The sequence below is a fragment of the Fulmarus glacialis genome, unplaced genomic scaffold, assembly GCF_000690835.1.
Source record: "Fulmarus glacialis isolate BGI_N327 unplaced genomic scaffold, ASM69083v1 scaffold2255, whole genome shotgun sequence".
NCBI classification, from domain to species: Eukaryota; Metazoa; Chordata; class Aves; order Procellariiformes; family Procellariidae; genus Fulmarus; species Fulmarus glacialis.
In genome coordinates, this window is record NW_009212146.1 from 68,859 (window position 1) to 88,997 (window position 20,139).

At 43.7% G+C, this 20,139-nt stretch overlaps 1 protein-coding gene across 1 annotated transcript in view; it reads right to left on the reverse strand.

Annotated features, from left to right (window-relative positions):
- Window positions 1-20,139, reverse strand: part of STX8 (syntaxin 8) — a gene marked incomplete at its 5' end in the record, with an annotated part of 68,794 nt that overhangs the window by 13,318 nt on the left and 35,337 nt on the right. The gene's annotated exons all lie outside the window — the stretch shown is intronic.

Sequence of the window (20,139 nt, forward strand, 5' to 3'; positions counted from 1 at the left end):
TATTTCCAACCCATGAGTACATCCCACATTTTTCACATTAAAAAGCTTAAAAGTTAGTGAAACACTTCATTGCTGCCATGGTCCCTACAACTGAGGATTATTCAACAACTGGAGATTAAGTGCTCTCGGTTTCAAAGCAGATTAAGGAAGATTGGAAAAAATGACCAGCAGTGTTCTTGCATAGCTTGAGACCACAAATGTATCACATGGACTGCAGTTTGAGGAGCAAAAAGGGAATATAGCTCGACGTGCTGATGTGATGCTGACTTTAGCGATTCAAGCTTAAGTGGTGCGTTCCTTTCCTTCCAGTTTCATTCATTTTATGAAGGGGCAGTGCCACGCAGGTGCACAGACACACAGAGCAGCGACCTGGCGCACTCCGGAGGGTTTCTCAGGGTGACCGACACAGTAGAGAGCTCATCCCCAGCCATTAACCCTCACCCTTCAAAGGAAAATGGGTTTTGTTGTTTCTTTTTTTTTAAATGAAAATGCACTTTAGAAATTTGATGAGCACCCTTCCCCCCGACAGGCCAACCTAACCCTATCTTCAGTATCTGAATGAACGGCTCAAACGCCATGAGCTCCTCCTCACCAATAACCTCTGTAGACCCCAACACCATGCGGCAGCAGATGCAAAATTTAGTTTAAAGAAATTCCACTGGTCAAAATTCCACAGGTGGAAAGATTTTCTTCACCAGCCAGTCCCTTATGCACCTAGGAGCTGACAAGAACTCCAGGAAAGTTCACCAAAACCACACTCAAAACAACAACCACCTCTGCCAGCTGCTAAAAGCTTATGTCTACCAGCCAATAGGTACTGCCAGTCTTCTCCACTCTATACATCCGCAGCTAAACCTCTTCTGAAATAACTCAGTCCCACCTGAGCATTAAGAGACTTATTCAGTTTTGCTCAAGGTATTAGAGAAGAGGAAAATGCAGAACCATGTATTAGTGAGTTGCCAAGCCTGCAAAACACAACTGCCATTTTAATAAACATTCAGGTTGGTAATAAGCCAACAGAGCATCACAGTATTCACCACAAGAGCATCATGCTGTGGACAGCTGCATGGCATTATCCTCTTGGATCACAAACGAGGAGGAAAGCCACTTTAGAATTGGTCTATCAATCACGGGAGGAACCAGACAACTTGCAAGTGCTTCATGGTTACAGTATTGAAAGCAGCTGATAAAGCTAAGGTCAACCCAGGCACCTGGGACTAATCTCCAGCTGACATACTTCATCAAGCTCTACTGGAATCAATGGTAAATTGACTAAATTAGCAAGAGGAATACATCATCTAACAACATGTTCAGTGCTGAGCAAATACCAGGAATAAGATGAACTGCAATGAAGGCACTCCTCTGATATTGCTGGAATTACTTGCGTCCTACCTGCCCAGTCACCTGCCCAGAAGTTTAAAACAGAGCAAAAGCAGAGAAAAACGTCTCTTGAGTTGATGGCTCAAAAATACTCCATTCCAAGTCTGCAGTCATGGAAAAAGTTCAGATTACTCAGAGAAGTGGTTAAAACAACAGAAGGGGTGGAAGAAGAACTTCCACAGATAAGACGACCTCAAGTCTACGAATCCTGGTTAGCCTTAGCTAATGATTTTCTTTCTTCCCACTTCCTTCCACCAAAAGTTGTGCCAACTTTCCACATGCCCTCCCATGGATTTTCTGCAGATGTGGCTGAACACTTACTGTTTAGCGTGGCTCTGTGCCCGTGGATTTTTGCAGAGCAAGGAAAGGCTGTTATACAGAGGGAGCCCTTATACAGCTGCTCCGCTCCTCTATGATTTTCTCCTTTCTACAGTTCATTTGTTGGAAGGACCAAAAGTGATTAATTGGCAAAAGCTGCACAAAGCTGAGGGTTTAGTGCCACTAAGCAATGTGTCTGTAAGACACTTCAGAAGACCGTGGCTAAATACTGGTTTGATCTCGATGCACGAGTTCTGAATTCCAGTGTGACGAACTCCAGCGCAGGAAGGAAACCTTAAGCCTCCACTTTATCAAGCTACAAAAATACATGGTTTATCAAACTGAAGAGATTACTAGTGCTTATTGTGCTTCTGCTGCAACTGCTTGCAGAAGCTGTTTGATCGCTCTCAAATGTATGGGAACAAGTCAGCACACCACCTTACTGCAGCAGCAGCAGCTAGAGTTCATACATCAAACAACGTTTTCTCAAGCCAAACGACTCTGTTTCCAAAAAAAAAGGAGAAAGAATGTGTATACATACAGAGCAAAAAATTAACTCTTAGCTCTGTGTGTGTATTCTCCAAGTCATTATTTCTAATTACTCAAGTTACAACATCCCACTTTTAAAAAAATGCACTGGTACTACAAAAGGCACTTTTAGCCTAGGGTTTTCATTTTCTTTCTAATTTTTAACTAGGAAAAATGTAAGCCATTTTTGTCATTTGTTAAACCCATTTCTTAGCATACTTGTACTAATCTGTTGTTCCACACATGGTAAAAAGGCAGAGATCTTTCTGACAAGAACAAACATCAACTGAATATACAAAACGTGCCTCTCCTACTTGCAGAATCACTGGTCTACAGGGACTTCCTAAATCTGATCAGAAGAGAACACCGATCAGATTATTAGTTCCAAATAAAAAGCCACAAGCTTTTTACTTTACAACCCCAGTTTTAATAAATCACAATGCAAAGCTCTGCCATCTCTACCTCATTATATTTCTCAAGGCAACTTGAGAAAGACCTGCCCTATAAGATCTGCCCTTTTTAACTTGTGAGGCTAGGAGTTCAATTTTAAGACATCTGGTAGTACAGGCTCCTAATGTCTGCTCTTTCCATATGGGCTGGGAGAAAGTTATAGATGTTTTCATCTTTTCTTTGAAAGGACAAAGAACTCTTGCTGCACCATTTCCAACCCAAATAATTCTGAAACCCAAATGGATATTAATTGATAGATGCATTGTACGAATCTTTACGAGCACAAAGGAGCAGATTCAATGGCTTGGCTGAGGCCATTATGTTTCTCTCTAAAAAAAAAAATGTTTTGGACATTAAACACCACTATTATACTCTTTTCCAATTCAGTCATGCTTTAGAGAATCCCCGTACTCTGGTCAGACCCTTCACCCTGCAATGGGGACGATGGTGAACAGCCGCTGCAGCAGACCTGTACCACCTGGGCCTTCCTCCACACGTCCTGAAAACAAGGATAATCCTATTTATAGGCCCCCTCATTAAATTGGGGGGGTCAGTTTGTCAAATCAGAAAGCGTGAGCTACTATCTTTACCAATGAATATCGGGGAAACACTGCCATTTCCAAGCGAGTCCCCCCCATCACTACATATGTTTTAGCAGAAGCAATGCCCCAACCATTCTTTAACCTGTACTAATTGCATGAAGATGCATAATTTGATCATTTGACATTTTGTAAAATCTAACAAAGCATTTGATACGGGCAGTAACAGGTGCACCAAAAGCCAAACGGTACCTGCAGCCTGGCCAAAGACGACACACTTTCAAGTCTCTGGATTTTGAAGTTTCACATCACCAGCTAATGGCAGTATTTCAAGACTTCAGATGTTAGGTTCTGGGCCTCAATCTTAAATTATTTTTTCAAACCCTCTTAAAACACATTTAATCCTTTGTTTTCTTTCCGAGGAGAAAGGTTTCACATCTGGACTGTCAACCTGCATTCCAAAGCATTAGCTGGCAAATTAAAGCAGCTGAGCTGTAAATCTCCAAGAAGAGGACTTGTCATGGAAATCGCAACTCAGCATTAACTACGAGCCCAGTTCAGCAAGAAAGCCAACATAAAAAGCCCAAACAATGCAGGCAGCCCCAAGACAACTTTCAAAATGAATCCTGCTGTCTGATAGAGAGCAAGCTAACCTCACCAACCCAGACTTGTAGCAGCATCTCTGTACCCGGCTTTAATCGGAAACAGTCGCATAAGAGCCCACTGTGAGCAACCACCAGTTACGTAGCTGAATTTTGCAGATCATTTTCTACAACCAGCACCCCAGTTTGAGGAGAAGACTGCAGTTTTCAAATATGCCTTGTGAGAGTTGAATGCTCAGCGCCCATGAACTCCACGAGAGGCGAGGTCTGCGCTCCCTTGGACTGCTACCTCTAATGGCTCTCTTCTGGATACAAATTACACAAGCAATAAGATAGAAAGCAACAAGATAAGCTCCAAAGAATTAAATTCTTCCAGCCAGACTTCAATGGAAATCTAAATGCCAGCAACGCACATGCAAAGTGGAACCAGCGGCAAAAGGGTGTAGAACGGTAAAACTGATAAAAATAGAAAAATCATAATCTCTCCAGCGCCCCAGGATAACGGCATGTTACTGAAGTGTCTCAGCTAATGTAATAAAAAAGTGTTAACGTAACATTTTTTGATCATTGCACCATTTATTTATTCAGATTTTTAAATTTATAAGTTAGCTGCTAAAAAGAATTCCATTTTTGCTATTAATTTTTTTTTTTTTCCCCTTTAGAGGGAAAGCAGTTTTGGAAAAAAACAACTTCAGGCTTAACTCAGCTCTAGAGCAGCTTGGAAGAAAGGACTGGCTGATCCACAGAAGACATCTAAGCAACAATGGTCTGGCTGGTTAACTCTTCTGTCAGCACTCACTTCAGAAAACACTCTACGGTCTAACTCAATTACTTCTTATACTTTATACCAAAGTACGTTATTAAATCTCTCTTCCTACCAAACATACAATGCAGAGCTTTGTGTGTCAGGCTCTTAAGATTATTTCATTCCTTCAGCTCTAGTTCCCCGACTGTGTCTCTACTGATCTAAGCCACACCACGTATGAGTGCATCTCTTCACCTTCGCTGCTGAACACCACGGCCAAGTCCTCTTACTTTTACAAAAACTGGACAAACACTCTTCGTGATCAACTCAAACCAGTTCTTCTGTTGAATGAACAGCGTTACCACAATGCTCTGCTGCCGCACGAAGTCTGCCAAAAAGTACCCTTACCCTGTAACGACCATAACTGTAACGTAGCCAGCTTGCTAACATATACAGTTACTAGAACCACATTGAGTCTTTCCTATCTGGTTCCTAAATGAACAAGAAAACACACAGAGGTTTTGCTCCAAACTAAGACAAGTACTATGATACAAGTACTATGATACCTGTACTTTGTTACCCGAAGTAAAAACATTGTGTAGGAGCACGCTGTTACCTACCCACATCACTGCTATCAGCATCCCGGGCCACCAGAACGGCTTCCTCTACTATTTTTGTGATATTACCTACCAACCTTTCCCGCTCTGCTCCCCATCTCGTACTCTCCACCTCCTGTGCATTGACTCTATAAGCTCCAGGCTAAACCTACATGCGTATCCATGTCCGATTGCTCCCGAGGGCATCAGAAGCGAGAGGTCAGGAGGAAGAGACAACACACGCTGCACCTGACTCCCGCCTCCCCCAGAGGTGATCCTGCCGTGACAACGCTGGGTGCATCCCTTCTCCGGGAGGTGCTGGAGGATTACCCAGCGCCTTCTACCTGCAGACCTTTCAACAAAAGACACTATTATAAGATTAAAACCTAGTTGAAGTAATTCTGTATGGAAATTCCTTTTATTAGGGCTGTGGATCGAGTCTTACCAGCTTTCACGGCTCAGAGAGCAGACTCTGCAGCCAGGTATGTTTGTTAATAGCTATTCCAGCTGCGGCCGACTATTTCTGCTCACCTGTTTTTTGTCACACTGAAACAAGACACACCGCCATGTTCTGTGACAGATATTTTCGTTACAGTAACACATTTCTCCTTCATCACTTAATATCAAGTGCTCAGCATAATTAAACTGGTTAGCACACCACCTCTGCCACCCAGCACGCACAGATACCCCAGGCACTACTCACATCACCAGAGAGCCGGGGCTTATTCCTGGCACAGGTCTCAAAACGGAAAAAAAAGCCGGATAAACCACTAGAAGAGTGCCTTCTCCAGTCTACAGTCAGAAGCAGCTTTCCAAAAGTTCAAATCAACGCTTGAAACAGGGCGAAAAGCATTACAACAGGCAAAGGACAATAAACAACAGACAAGAATCTGACCAAAAAGTGCAAACATCATCATGGGGTTATGTTCCTATATCCGCTACAGAACACTGCACTACTGCAACCGAGAGTCAAAGCAGCTTCAAGGAAGCCCTCCAGGTCAGGAGGGCGAGCTTCAGGCAGGCTAGGACATTTACACCAGCAATGACCACCTTTGTAGCGGTGTTCAGTGCCCAGCTTAAAAACTTGTCAAGGTTTAACACTTATGTACTATATAGGTGAGCCACCAGGTACCACCTGGTAGGTATATATACCATGCCACAAGACAGAGAGCAAAGGGATAGGAAACAGCAGTAGAAACACAGATAAACACAGAGAAGAGGGGGTTGAGGAGAGCGAATATGCTGGCAGAAAGAAAAGGGATGGCCCAGCAAGCTGGCATGTTCCCTGACCTCAAATTTGACTGCCCAGATTGGTTCAGACATTTTGATTTCTACCTCAAGCTGTGATCACTAGGCATCAGTTCCTTCTCGAGGAGGCTTAAACAGAGCACTGAAAACCCACCTGTCAAGGCTTGACATCCTTCTCCTTCCAGCATCTGAACACACAGCCAGCCTGAAACACATTCCTCCTAGGTAATACCCGATGCATTTTGAAATCTCGGCTGAACAAAACCTTCAGCTCACCAGCTTCCCTCTCCTCTTCTACTAGCACCTATTTTCCAAACTCTGAATGTCCTGGAGATGCTACTTACAAGAGAAGACACGCAGAAGACATGCTGTCCGCTGAATTGCTCTGCTGTCAGTGTTAAAGTGCAACACGAAAACTTAAGAGAGCCCAGCCCAAGCCAGACAGAAGATGCTGCTTTTCTCAGGGCGCTTCAGCAGCCTCCAAGAGAAGACTTCTTTGAGAATAACTTCACAGAAGCACAAGAATTTCTCTTATTTCTTTTCTTGTCCTCAGCACACTTCCAAAAAGCCCAGTGTGGCTTCTTAGATGCCATTGTCACTGTCACGTGTGGGGTTCAGCTACTTTAAATACCTTTTAAAGTCGGTTGTTCTCACTTCCAGCAAGTTCCTCACCCTCTACTGCAGCTGAAATTTTAAGATGCTGGGAAGAACAGCACATATAACCTCATATAACCCAGCGGGATTTAGTGCTTAACATCCTTGAAGAAGAGGAAGGCAACATAAGGCCATGTAACCCTAGAGCTCATCCCGCAGAAGCTCCTACAGCCAAACCAAACCTGCCTAGTCCCATATTAGTACTACGGCAGGATGAAATTCGCAGTACCAGCTCAAATCACCGTCAGCATCACATCAGAAGGGTCGCTATCACTGACGTACGCTGTGCACCACCAGCCAGGGATCAGGCCCCGGAGCATCACACGCACCTGCACGGAGCTGCATCCACCCCAAGCAGTGCTGATGAAACTGGATGCACCAAGTTTCTGTGTTTCAAGCTCACTAACACAAACTTGGGGACCTCCACTTCATCCAGCCCTGAATAACCAGATATATGCCCTCAGAGGTCTTTGAAACTTTATTCTTATAGGTTTAGGGCTGCAGGTGTTTAAACAATTAGCAAAATATCATACATGCTCTAAATATCCTTCTTGCTTCAAGTTTTCTTCATTCTCTTGGCCAAAGGAGAATGATGCGTGCACCTGTGGATGCAGAGAGCAGATTAAAGCCCTGAATCAGCGACCGAGTTAGCTCAGCACACAGGCCATCTCCCAGGCATCTCCTCCTGTACGGACCGATAGCACTACTCGTACCGGCCTGTCATAATTCTGGAGTAAATGAAAACCAAACACCAAAATGAGCGCTCATTTTCTGATGTTTATTGGCTGAGGTAATGGCTCCGAGCAAAAAACATCGCTTTCACAGGGCAGAGCACACTGTTTATAATGCAAGCTTTTGAAGTCCAGCAAGAAAAAAAAATAAAGAGGGTTTTGTTGTTTTGTGTGTGGGGTTTTTCCCCCCCTTCTTTTTTTGAACGATGTGATACAAACCAGCTTGATACACAAATTAGAGGTGATCTCATCAGTCCATTAGCCCAACTAAAGCAAGACCATCACTTGGGAAGGGATGTGCTGGCTAGATACTACTGATTGGCCTGTGAGTAGCATTAATATGGGGGTACAAATGCAGCCTTCATTACACAGGCAAGGCATGGCTCCCAGCTTTCAATCTGCTGCAAACAGTTTCGCTGTATTGAAAAGTGGGATTTTAGAGTAGCGTCTCACACTTACCACTCCAGCATTTAGGCAGAGACTGTGGCTAGTCTTGCCACCTCTCTTGATAGAAGGAAATGACCTACAGACATCATATGCATCGCTGATTCACACGAAACAGATGCCTTGTACAGAGTGTCAGCCCCTGAAAGGAGGGGAGGAAAAGCACTTGAAAATTCAGTAAGAATAGTAAAATGTGGTTTAGAAGCTTTCGCCTTTCATTTCTCATAAACTAGAACTCCATCACATCTTTCCACCAAGTTTCTTTTGATTTCTTTGTTGTAGAACGAACAATGCTTGAAAGCTAAGAAAGTCTCATTTCTAAGATGTTTCTGTTTTCAATCGAGCAGCAGAACTATTTATTTTCCTAGCCAGTGATGGAATTAAACAATTTGTCTTTGAAAACTCTATAAGCCTTCACCCTGACAACCCCCCCATCTGCTTTTCAGATTAAGGTACTTTGATTTTTACCAGCTAAAGGTTTATGAACTGCTGTATAAACCCAATTACTCTCATAGTAAATTATTTAAAGCTTATATGTTATTTTTTAAATTTTTCCCCATGGAGTACTCTGGACATTCAGAAAAGGAAAGGCTCACTAGGGCGTTTTGAATTAAAAATGCGTAACAGGGAAAGCTATGGAGCTTCCAGAAACTCTGAGTAAAAAAAAACTTCAGCATAGTTAAGTGAGGATGAGACACACCCCAGGAGAGACTTTTCAGAGTAGGACTGTTAAAAAAAAGAAAAAAGCACTCCATTTCAGTGGGAGGGAGTTCTTTAAAAACAGATTAAGTTTCATCTGAGGTAGTATTTATTCTTTAGCCGGTCTTTGCCTCACTGCCTGATTGAAAACAGGGATAGGAGAGATCTTTGTGTACTCGCTTTGGATGTCATCAGCAGAAAACACACAGCGGACAGTGTTTCATTAAAAGGAAAGCTGCCCTTCGTGCTCGCCATCTCTGCTTTAGCTGTGTCCACAAAGGGACAGAGCATCCCAGGAACAAACCAGGCAGGCTGGCGTCCCAGGTGGGATAACGACAGAGGCCACATGGAGCACAGGACAAGAAGAACTGAGCCCACTACTGCTTCTCCAAACCGGGACTGATCTAGAAGAAAAAAAAAAACACCATTCCCTGGCAATAATCACCATATAATGCTAGCAGGAGCTAATTAATTTTCTGGTCACCAGTTCTGGGACAATTTGCACTGGCCCAGAGAGAGAAGGGGGCAGGCAGCACTGCTGCCCCAACAGTGGCTGTCCTTACAGATCAACTCCTGCCCCTGAGCCCAAACTCTCCATTCTCTGGAGAAACTCTTCTCCACTGGGGCACCTAAATAAGCACAAAATCTCTCATTTGCAGTCACGGTGCTTTAGCAAGACTACTGCAGGGATGATACTTGCTTGGCTATGGTATGATACAGTATTATTTGGAGACCACTAGCAACGCACCTTTATCTTCCGCCTATACCTCAAAAGCTAAGGAAACATCCCCAAATTCCATTATCAGATTCTGAGTAATAAATCAATAGTGTTGACACAAATCAATATTTGTCACCTGCAAACTGTTAAAGAAAGTTCTATCCTTAAGCAAGCTACAAGAGTGACCAGAAGCTTACAAGAAGCATCCCTTCAAGTCATACCCAAACCAGGGCACACAAAGGGAAGGCAGGGGAACACCCCACTTTTAAAGAGCTGGCATTCACAGCGATTTGTTCTGCGCAGTTCTCTTCCTGGTACGTTTTGTCGTTTATGCACTCAAGCACAAAAAAAGTGTGTTAAAACAGCATCACAGCAACACTGAGCGATTCTCTTGAGATGTCTGGTCTGCATGTGCCTGTAGTGCAAAAGACTGACTTACGTGACCAGAAGCACTGATTTCCAGCATCCCAGCCTGCCAGTTACACTCCCTTCTGCCACCAGTATAGCACAGATAAGCAGCAGCCAGGTGAAATGACTTAGTTATTTAGATTAATTAATTAGGGAAGAGCAGGCAACAGCACTAACTCCCACAAGCATGATACAGCTAAATCAAACTGATGCTTTCCTTCAGAGCTGGTGACTTCTCTGAAGCTTAGCAGGGCTGACTCCAGAGGTTCTGTGCCATGTCCCACATGGCGTTAACAGGCAACTCGGACAGCACAGGGACTAGACCTCCAGCCGCAGAATGATGAATAGTTTCCCAAGAACTCCTTGCTGTGAGACTGGCCCCTGCTGTCAGACCAGCATTAACAGATTTCAGTTGGGGATGGTTACCCACCAACTGGCCCCCAGACAAGGGAGACCAAGGTGCTGAGTTCAACAGCCACAGCTGGGTCAGGGAAAGGCAGCACTGCCTGCCAGCACAGTCAGTCCGCGCCGCCCGGCCAAGCCCTGCAGAGCTGCCTCTGCAGGGATGAGGACCGCTGCTTCCAAAGACACATCCTTGGTGCCCATCTGCAAGGCAAAACAAGAAGGAATTTTCAAAGTTGTCAGTTTTCTAACGTAAAGCGCTGGCATCCGGGTACGAAAGAGCAGGTAGAGGGGAGTTACAGCTAAGAGGGAGGTCTGAACAGCGGCTGGAAGACAGCAAGGAGCTGCAAGCCACAGCGATGCACTCCACCGCATTGCAGTGGCATCAAAGGCAGGCAGCTTCCACCCCTCTACAGCTCCCCATGAGAAAGGTTCAGAGGAAGAGAGCAGAGCTCACTTTGCGTCTTCCCTTTATGGTAACCACCTACCAAAAACAAGACATGCTGCACAGCACCTCGCTATTCCAGGGTGGTCTCTAGAGAATGATAAAAAAAGATAGAATAACAGTTTAAAAGACCTCGAGAGCACAAGAAGCCTAAGAGAGGAAAACCAGAGTGTGCTGCACTTTTGGCTGCACTGCGCCCTCCCACCAGCCCCAGCTTCTCCCCCATTTCAGTCCCTCCCCTGCTGCCTCCAGATGCACCAAACCTCAGCTCAGCCCCAGCCACTTTTACCACCTAAATTCTGGGCTTCATCCGAGTGAAACTGAGCTCATCGCTCCAAACTGATAAATTTTCTTCCTCTCTTCACAAGCCTTTTTTTTTTACTTTTGAAAAATTTAGTATTTTGGTATACTTGGTACACTTTCTCCTTCAATTCACCTATACCTACTATACATCCCTTTGTTTCAGATCTCCCATCGCTGATGGGAGTCAGGCCCCATGAATTTAGGACACTAACAGAATTTAGCACTGGTCCAGACCAGAAAAGGAGTTGATGGCACTTTATCCTCTGACCCCAGCATAGAACCCCTCAAGATTCAACTGGGTTTGCCACCTGGATTACCTTCTGACTCCTGGTCTTATTGAGGCCAAGAACACTGATGCTGGTCTGTAATACTGGGTCACGTACTTTTAGGACTGATGCATCCGTGTCAGCTTTCAAAATTTCTGCAGAACACTGTGCGTGCTTATCACACTTTTTAAAAAAACCATGATGTAATATGTTTCCCAGAGCAGTTGCAGACCTCCTGCCAGGGCCCCGCAGAGAACCAGTGCTCTGCCTATGCTTGTGCCATTTAAGTTCCATTAATCTTGAATTTTCAGCAATACTAAGTTCACAAGAGATCGTATCATCAGGTTCTTCCCCAGCTATGATTACCACTGGAGTCCTTGAAACTCTGAACAAATAGGAGCCCATCTCCTAGTCTGGTTCATCAGTATTTCTTCTATGTAAAATGCTGACAATCTGCACAGCATAAGGGCCTTGTTTGTTCGTTCGTTTGTTTTTAGTTAAAGACTGAAATGGCCATCGGTTACACTTCTATCAGCCACCCAGGATTCAAGGGATTTATCAGCCTCTCCAGCAGTCTCTGCAAAATAGGGCAGTGTGCCAGATTTGCATCGAGCCCTGCAGCTCCCCAGGCTGGGCAGAGCCATCGATTGCCCTCTTGCACACCACCAGCACCAAGTATTGCTCTACCTTCAACCACTTCAGAGGTTTCTTTTCACTTCAGGATCTACTGCTAAAGCTCCCATCTTTTTTAAGGCTCCTCCTTACAGTCCCGGTATTCTCTGTTCTCTTCCAGTAAGATTCCTCAGTCTTGCATGATAGTTCACTATACAAAAAAGTATACCAAGTATACAAAAGTATATTTTGCAACACAAAATGTATATTATACAAGCATCTCTATTATGCAAGCATCATGATCTTAATGCCAAATATGTCTCTCCAGTTTCTAGCATCTGCGATGACCAAGTCAGGCCCCTCTTTATCAACCGAACCTCCTCTCAAATCCCCAATTAGCTATGGGAGGTCCTGCCCATGCCTCCCTTTTGTCTGCTCTGCTCATAGGAGCGTTTTAGGAAGTTTGAACAAATTACTGCCATGGCAGTGTCAAGCTGTCAACATAACCACAAGCCTACTCTGTTTATGAAAGGGATATGCTGTAAAATAGCCTCTGCAACAAGGCGTTACACTGCAGAGCACGGCTCTCTGTACAGCCCAGGGCACAGCACTTCTCAGGAGCTTATTAGGTGGACTGAAAATAGCAATTCTTGATTATAAAGCCAAGCCCATCTATCAGCAGTAAGTATTCTCAGTTATGCCTCTACCTACAGTAGAAGAAACTCTGCACCCAGGGCAGAGTAACTAACTGATACAGACTATGAGGAAGGAAGAAAAAACACTCCAAAGTGTTCTGAAAAAGGAAAAAAAAAAGCTTTTGAGCTCATAACTTAGGAGCGATTTGAGAATCGAAATATCTACAACAGTTTGGTTTAGCCACCTAATAATCTTAAGAAAACATTTTAAATAAGCTCTATTTTAGCTAGGAAGGGTATGGCCACCATAGGGAACATTTAGCTATTGTGGGCTAAAGGTGCCTTACAAAAAAGCCAACTCTTCCATGACGCTGCTCAGAAGCTACCGGAGCGGTCACAGCACCTCCACGCCTCCCTGCCCACGGGAGGCAGCTACAGGCAGCGACGCGGAGAAGGACCACACATACGAGGGCCACGCAGACACGCTGCTCCAGGCACAACACAAACCCATTAGAAGAGACGTGCTTGAAAAAATTAAAATATTAAGAATAAAGCAAGAGGAAACGTAATAAAAGTATTAGAGAGATGGCAAACTGAGAGGAGTCTTCCTCTTTTTTTTTTTTTTTTACAAAGTTTTTTCTTCTTTTTCAAAAAGAGCAGGAAAGTCATTCTCTTATGCAAGATGTTTTAATTCACATTATCATTCTGACATCTCCTTCACAGGCCCACCAAAACAACCCAGGGAAAAGGTCAGACACTGTGTAATAGCTATACATTAAGCAGCAACGAAAAACAAGAAACATCCCACACTGAGGACACGCTAATGGCTCTTTCGAGTCAACACATACCTAATTCACTTTTTAAGACTTCAAGTTGCAAATTTTTATTCAGCTTTCACAGCACAAATAGCCACAAGAAAGCTACCCAAAACCCCAGTTTGCCAAGTCAGGATTATTTGATATGAAGGTCACTTCCTCCAGCCCCAGGCAAACGGCTTTAAACCCTTTAACAGACAGAAGTAAAAAGTACAAGGAATACTTTTATCGATTTTAGAATACAAAACACAGGTCAAAGACTGAGTGCACAAAAATAATTCATGCTTCCAGAGGAACATAAAAACACTAAATACTCAGAAATGCCCTGTACTGGCATCAGTGGGGTGCAACAGTTAATTTATTAAGGTAGATTAATGCACCCACAAAACCTACAGCGTTAAGGCAATTTTGACCTCTCTAGATTGGCTGCCAATATGATATAGGTCCAAAAGAAATTACCCTTTTCTGCTGCGACAGAACAATAAATTGGCTTCCTCGAATACAGTGGTTAAAGAATCCAAGTTCCTGACCTTGAATGTTTTACTAGTACTATGCTGTGCTGTAGGGAACAATCAGGATGACATTTGCTGAAATGTGTGGGATTTATGATATAATAGGTTGCACATATGTGCCAAAAGAGAAAAAAACCCTCTTAAATCCAAGCAAATCAAGATTAATTAGCTATTAAAATAGCTAAGAGAACACAGTGCAGTACAGGTGGTACAACAAACTATCTTACTTTCTGTATATGGTGACTAAAGTTATTTTTGAGGTCACATCGTACATGTATCTTCGATCGCACTCTCACTGGGAAAAGCAAAAATTGCTGCTCCTTTGTAAACTCCTGCTCTTTGTAATTCTGTAGGTTTGCACTTTCATAAACAAACGTTACACAGTCCTTTTATAGGAAGTCCCACTAAGCCCACAGGAAAATCCCGTATTGTCTGGCTTTGATCATCACGACAGACTGAAAATTAACTCTGGTATTTTTACAATGATCCTTGTATTAAGGGAGAGGACACGCCGCACACATTCACCTCTCCACTCTATCAGTTAGATTTACTCTAACTTTTTCCCCCCCTTCATCCAGCCCAGTGACTTTTTGTTTTATTGCTGCTAATTGCAATTACAGGTGTTCAGAAATCAACAGCTTGACAGATGCTTCATACCTCAAATGCCATCCCCGCAGCCCAGCACTTTGCTGTGGCCCGTGTCTCTCCAGCAGCACCGAGCAGGCTTTGGGATCACAAAGCAAACATTCTTCTGAAATCATAGCAGCCTGACTTCTTTTTTTCTTCCTACTGCCCCAGGAATGCGAACAAGTTGTTAATACCCTGCAATCTGCTCGGTTTCCCTCTTAATCCTCATTTTAACCAAGCCTCTCCTTGCAGGAGATCATATCAGTATGTCCCTAGCAGTCAAACAATGCGGAAAAGAGCCAATGTTATTGTGAGCCTGAGGTGGAACGACTCGATTCCCAGCAGGAGATCAATTTGTACAAGGAACCAGCGAGTTCTTCTCTAGTAGGGGTAACCACTTCAAATGAGCCAGACTCCCTGTGACAACAAAAATCCTCGCTGGGATATGGTCAGCTAGGAAAAGCTCACATACAAAGGCTGCCGTTCCCTTTCCGCAGGTCAGGAGAGCAAGGCATGCACATCTCCCCTCCTCCTCCGCAGGTCTTCAACCAAGACACCTTTATACAGCTTTTCACATCCTGCAGGCATCTCTCGACGCTGATCAGGGACCACGTCGTGGGAAAAGATGTCTCGCAGCCATGGTCCTTGTCCACATTAACCCGAAGCCTGGAAATCCGAACCGCATCCCTCCTTCCAGGTACCTTACTCTAAGGTCATTATTCTGCAACATGGTAAACTACCCACTGAGTTTATTTTCACACAATTTTCAGCAGCCCTCAGTTCCCCACTAACTGCACAGTTAAATTCAAAGATGTTTCCAGCGCTGACAGCAACACCTCTGCAGGGCTGCGCACCCTTTGGTTTGTTGTACACGGCCCAACTGCAGCATCCAGGAAAACCAAAGACCAACTTACCAGTGCATCTGTTACACACCTACGTTTGCCTTAGCACCCTTTTGTTACGCTACCCCATCCTGGGAAAACTTAAGTTATTGACAGATAAAATAATTAACATGAAAATAATTATAGAGCAGATTGACTTGTTGGAGAGGAAAGGAGGACCAGCTGATGCAGGGCCACTTGGGTACCAAATCAGTAAAACATGGGCAAGGGAAAGTCCCTCCTCTCCAGGCTTTTGCAAGTCTCCTTTAATACTTACTTAACTCTCTTCATTCAGCTGTTTACAGGATATTTGAGCTATTTGTTAAAGACTCAACATCTTCCACCACTTAACCGGAGAGTGGAAAAACTGCTTTATCCACTCTGGTAGGTACCAAAGTACCACCCTGAGCAAACTAGGACTTGATTTACACAGGAAAATAGCTGCTCAGCAAAAGCCTCCCGCGTGAACACCCAGATCTCAGCTAAGAATATTGGCAGGCAAAATTAGCACAGAAAAGCTTTACATCCTCACCAAAACTGATTTCTGTAAAGGCTTCCCTGTTTAGGGAAATGTAAAAGGGATGCAGTCAAACCAAACACCACTCCACCACTTGAATATTTGCAAAACACATTCTCATTGCTTTTCATTTTCCAAAAATACAACAAAGAAGCAACGGAGAATTCCTCATTACTCGGTGCGACGGTTCAAGAGACTGATGGAGAACAGCGATACGGCGGTACCTATACACTGGGATTACGACGTTGTTACTCTCAGAATTGACGGACATATTAATTGGAGACAGCTGCAAGGAAAAATATCCTAACGACATGATTCATTAGTTTTCATAGATAATTACATCTGCTCATGGCCTCACAGTGAATCATTCATTTAGGGAATTTTTGGGGTATTAAATTTAAACGCAGTAATCAGATTTGTTAATCTGTGGGACAAGGCAAACCAAACAAAATTTTATTCAGGGAATTGTTTATACTTTCAACATTGACATTAATTCAGCAGCAGGAAAAAATTAGCAGCATAATGCACGCTCATGTAGGCTAAAAATTATTAATGGTAGTCTCCTTCACTCCCCCCAGTGCTCGTAATGAGACTGCACAGATTTCTTCAAGGCTGCCTGGACTGCAATTTTTTTTTCCTGGATGCATCTTTATGTGTTACACAATCCAGCGGCCTTTTAAAATTTTTTTTTTTTTTCCACAGAATAGAAGAATTAAAATATTTGATACTTGGTTTTGCCACTCTATAGACTCAAAATACAGCTGGTTTTTTCATTATTGTTGTACCACACACTTAAAAAATAAGTTTAAAACATGATTTAGCTTTTTTTTGTTACTTTGAAGTAGCAGCACAATTCTCAGATAGAAACTGCAGAAAAACTTGCAGATCCAGGCCAGTTCCCTTCCTATCAAGTCACATAATCTCTTTAGTAAACTGAACTCCACCTTAAAAACAGATAATTTTTTGCCTATTTCTTCTCCTGGAAGCTACTCTGGAATTTCCTATCTCTCAGTTTTTTTTAAAAAAAAAAAAAAAAAAAAAGAGTCATTTTCTTGTCTGTACTATTTATGGTCAATTTATTCCCATTTTTTCTTGAACCAATATTCCTCTTCAGCTTCAATAGTTGTTCTCCCTCCCCGATATTTTACTGCCAGAACACAAACAGAAAGCAAACCATATCTCCTATCCATCCACATCTGGCCAGACTACACAACTGAAACACCGGAGCCTCTCTCTGTGCTGTTCCATCACCCTCCACAGCCTTCACTACTTCTCTGGGCCTACTGCTCCGCAAATTCATTCTTCTGGAACAAGAACCTGAAAATTAAGAGAATTTTTTTCACAAAGCTGTACCCAAGTGCAGTGACTCCAACTGCCATGGTAGCCCCAAGCACACTTGTCACCTGCTCCATGTTACGCTACTTCTCTCCCCATCAAACCAGCAAATATTTAGTCAGATTTGGGACAAGCTCAGAACACAGTCAGTCAATTGCTGCAGCTCACTGGATCAAAGATAAACTCAGGGCTTCAACCTCACAAACGCATTTTAGGAACTCCACAATCTGAACCATGTTGAAGACAATATAAAGCAGGCAAGAGGTATCTCATGGCATATCAAAGAATCCCACAGACTTTTAGCAAACTAACTTTCAGAGAAGAGCAGCTAAGGTTCACAAGCACCGTAACAGGTGAAATACCTTTTTTTTTTTTTGGGTCAAGAAACAAAGAGAAAGGTAGAGTGCCCTGCCCAAAGACATACAGTGAGTCCTTGGGCCAGCCAAGAATGAAAAGTCCCAAGTTCCAACCACCAGACTACAGCTACTCAATAGCAGCCACGAGTGGAGTTGTTCCTAGATGTATAGGAGATATCTTTGATACCCACAGCTTGGATTTCTCTAAATCCACATGCTACTGCTGAGAATCAGAAATTAATGTGCAACTTGATATCTCCTGCTTTGGTGCAGCTGCACCTACGCAGTCGTATTTTTCCTTGTTGAGGTTTGGGGGGTGGGGGGTTGCTCCATGGAAGCTGGAACAAATTAATATTTCCCTGAGAATTATTATTTTAAGGGAAAGAACCAGCAGAAGTTAAAAGGTAAGCCAACATCTTCTATTTTCTTTTAGTTAAGCGTCTGACAACACACAGTATATTTTATTCAGGATCTAGGCCCAAACACTGTATGGCGATAAGCTCCTCGTCAGGCACACGCTGTTACTGGAAAGCGTCCCAGGCTCCACAATAACGTCCCAATTTTTGCAATACCTACAAGCTTAACGCCCATGTCACAGCTGTGACTTAAGAGAAAGACCTTTCCCAAAGAACGGCATTTGAGGTCTCCGCTCACCTCTCCTGAAAACATGCTGTTCAGCTTTAGCTAGCGCAGCACCGCTTGTTTGTGTAACTGGAGAAGTGTCAAGCCCTCTCTTCCAGTGATTTAAGCTCCTCCAGTGTTAGAAGGAAAACAAAGAACAAAGATGCTGAAATATCCATCATCTCGCACAGCGCCCACGGGGAGTAGCTGGAGGAATGCAACGCGCCGTGATCCGCTGGCCTCGCTTCCAGGTTACCGCCTGCTCGGCGCACGCAGACTCCCTTTCCTGTGCATACGGAGAGGACTCGGGAAAGAATTCAACCTCGACGGCTCTTCCAGAGCACCCAGGGCTCAGCATCCCCAGGAGAAGCTGCCTGACCTGAAGGCATCATGGACCGCTTGATGCTGGTACCACACTTGGTGCCGGATGACCACAGCAGGTTCCTGGACCTGCAGCTTGCAGAGCGCACGGGCAACTCGTGCTTCTGCGGAGAAGGCAGAGGCATGCCCGTATTACAACGAATTCAACAACTTGAAAGCAGCAAACCCAAGAGCCAGAGCTGTTTGCTAAGAAGGGCTTTGGTTACTAAATGCAGAAACCCGCAAAAGACATTTTTCTCTCGTTCTTTGAATTTGGAGATCATATACACATATTTTATTAATACCACCAACTACACAAATGCCAAAAATGGAGCTAATTTCCAGTGAAAATTAAGATTCCAACTTCCCGCTCACTTACTGAGAAAAGGAAGCACAAGCGGGGAGGTGACTAAAATAAACTGGATGAATTGAAGAGAAACAGGGTAGTAAGCACACTAAGTGTCGCAAAACAGAGGTCAAACACTGTCCTTGGTAACTTCAGCACGAAAGGGCCATGTTAAGCACAGAAACAGTTTTAGGATGGCTACTTCGAGAAAATGCAGGCACGACCAGCTGGTGCTCAGTGTCCCTGCCTGAAAGGGGCAGGAAAAGACTACACATCTCTTGGTCAATGACTCTTATTAACAACTACACGTCTCTTGGTCAATGACTCTTATTAACAACTACACATCTCTTGGTCAATGACTCTTATTCCCCATCAGTAGAGCCACACTGAGCTGAGAGCAGTTTAAATGAGAAGGCATAGATGCAGAACATTAGTCCTTCCCTTATTTATTTTATTGCATATTCTCATTGGAGAAGAATTCATCGGCAACAGTCATAAGTCAACTTAAGGAAAAAAATAAAATACTCAGGGCCAATGAGTGTTGAATCAAATGAGCAGAGTCACGCTTGTGCTAAGCCACAGCACTGGAGAGACACGAGTGTTACAGCGATGCCAAAACTTTGGCTCAGCGCTTTGCAAAACATGCCCAAGGTGCATTAAGTGCATCTGCTTGCTGGGACGGAGTTAAGAGACCCAGGAGGCAGGTACCTTGCTCCCAGGGTAAGACTGGAGGGGACAGACTCTTCACTACTGAGTAGCTGGATGTGCTTGACCTGCTGAGGCTTCTCTGCTGTGCAGCACTGCGGTTGGGAAGGAACACTTTCATCTACTCCTCCCCTCCAGACTGCACATTTTTTTTAAACAGTTGGGCAATTGTTTTAAGGAGAAGTCTAGGAGGGGAAAAACACATTCCTCTGAAACAGCATCACTGCCAGGCACAAGACTGCAGGATCATCAAACCTGTAGCCACTTGCTGACCCTATGCTTAAAAAGCACCTCAGAAATAATGTATACACATTATTTCAGGCAATATTAAAAGCAAGAAA